Genomic DNA, 2500 nt, shown 5'->3' with positions numbered 1-2500 from the left:
GCGAGTCAGTGTGGTCTGGTCACGAGCAAATGAGGTTGTTAATCAGTTATATGTCGTGATGCTGCATTACACTTTGACATTACGTGAAAAGATTTGTAATAAATTAATGTCCAGATGAGCGGGCATGTCTGTTGGCCAATATAGTGGTCACGGGCAAAGATGGCGTCAGAGGCGGGGAAAGAACGGACAGACTACCGACAAGCAACTGGTTCAGCGGGAAAGCGCCTCCTCTGCCGTTATCTTCACTTCTGCAAACGCCTTCGGTGCCGAGAAGGCACTCAGTATGTATCCTTTCGGGCTCTACAGTAAGATTGCACAAGATAACATCAGAGGTGGAAATTCTCACCAAACCAGGTGTCTGCCAACAGATGCCAGATCTTTCCCAGCCTCTATCATCTTCAACCGTGGCCGTTATTTAGGTTCACGGGCATTCCCGCACACCTGGACATGCTTCTGTATCAAGCCTTTAAATATATTGGCATAGTTGGACAATGCTGAGAGGAGCCAATAGTGTCATCTAATATCGAGTTAGGAAAAGGAACAAACAAAAACAATCGAGGTTAGCAGTTCTTTAGACAAAGGTTGCTGATCCAAATGTCACCCGCACATCATTATGTTCATGTCAGATTATTTGATAGATAAAGACAAAAATATTGCACAAGTAGTACGGCTGTAAATTTCTCTCACGAGGCAGCCCATGTTATTAATGCCTTTCTAGTTTTTGTTTTCCGACGTCCAAGGGTGGAGTGCAGTGTTATTAGATATTACCATAATTGATAATTAAACTTCCTTTAGTTCGTTACCTAAATCAGATAAAGAGACAAATCACAGAAGCAGCACTTCGCATATTATACATTATCCTTGCTCCTACCACACTGACTCGGGAGCCTTTCTCAGACATACGCTACCAGTGGATACCTGATTATTGCCCGCGACTATATATATACATACATACATACATGCATACATATGTGTGTGTATATATATATATAGTGTGTGTGTGTGTGTGTGTGTATTTGTGTGTGTGTGATATCTATTGCTTATTACCTACGCTTTCTTGGATTGCCAATGACTGGCTTTATGTATGTTCTTAATGGATGTAGCCTTTTAAGATGTTTTTTGAAATAAACGTTTATTTATGAACTAATTCTTATTTTTACAGAGAGACAGATAGACAGAGAGAGGAAAAGAGGGAGAGAGAAAGGGAAAAGGAGAGCGAGAGTGTGATAGAGACAAAAAGAGAAAGACGAGGGTGAGAAAATGAAAGGGAGGGGGGGGGGGGGAGGAAGGAGAAACTAAGAAAGAGGAAGGACGATAGAGAGAGAGACAGACATGGAGGGATGGAGGGGAAGAGGGAGGGAGAGGACAGACAGATAGGGGGAGAGTAAGGGAGAAACAAGGAGCGCGGGGGAGATGTTGGAGGAAGAGAGCGAGAAGGAAAGAGTGTGGAATATATATCTCGCATCCTCACACTGCGTAGTTTAAATATATGCTTTACAAGAAGAGATAAATATAATGTTCACAGGGATTAGTCATGACCTGAACAGACAGAGGGTAGGAAGGAAGGCACAAATTTCTCGTTTTCTTCCCCAATCCACAGTAATGAACAAAGCCGATGTCTTCTTCAGTCGCGAGCTTTAGGGACCGCCACTCGCCATCGCCCTAATCAGTAAGTATTGTGCATACATGTATGTATATATATACATATGTGTGCGTATGTGTGTGTGTGTGTGTGTGTGTGTGTGTGTGTGTGTGTGTGTGAAGGGTAACTTGTTTCTCATTCAATTTATTCGTTCATTATTTTCGCTGCTGTTTCTCCAACAAACTACGAGAAGCGATTGAATGTTGTAGACATTTTAAGGCCAGAACACTAACTCAGATATGTCTTAGAAGATTTTCAAGAACCAACTCGTTGCACTACCGAATGATAATGATAATAATGCAATAAGGATGATGAAAAAGTCATAATAATAATGATTATAGTAATAATGATAATAGTGATGATAATAACAAGTTCGCTAATAGTGATGATGATGATATTCATTTTGATAATAATGATAGCAATAAACAGCAAATAACAATAAGGATAAGCATGATAGCAAAAATTATAATACTGATAACAATAAAAAATGATGATAATAACAATAATGATGATAATGGTAATGATAACAAGTATGATAATGATAATAATGACATCATTATAAAATAATGATGACAATAATGAATATAATAAAAAATATATATATATATTACTAGGAATGACAGATTCTTCTAGGTATATGAATAGCGCTGTACTTCTACTTTAACAAAATGGCCAGAACATAAAGAAAATAAGTTTCAAGAAACAAACCTACTCATACAAAACTGCAGTGAAAGATTTTAAAAAATGAAACCTCACAGTAACTGCAACTGCATATTTGGTAAAGTACAGCTTCTACTTGTTCTGACCAATTAACCCATTTCTTTTCCAAAATTACCCTAAACTGAGCAAGCTTCTTAC

This window comes from Penaeus chinensis, chromosome 37, assembly GCF_019202785.1.
Source record: "Penaeus chinensis breed Huanghai No. 1 chromosome 37, ASM1920278v2, whole genome shotgun sequence".
Classification (NCBI taxonomy): Eukaryota; Metazoa; Arthropoda; class Malacostraca; order Decapoda; family Penaeidae; genus Penaeus; species Penaeus chinensis.
The sequence above is the reverse complement of the archived record's forward strand: the minus strand, read 5'-3'. Positions refer to the sequence as shown.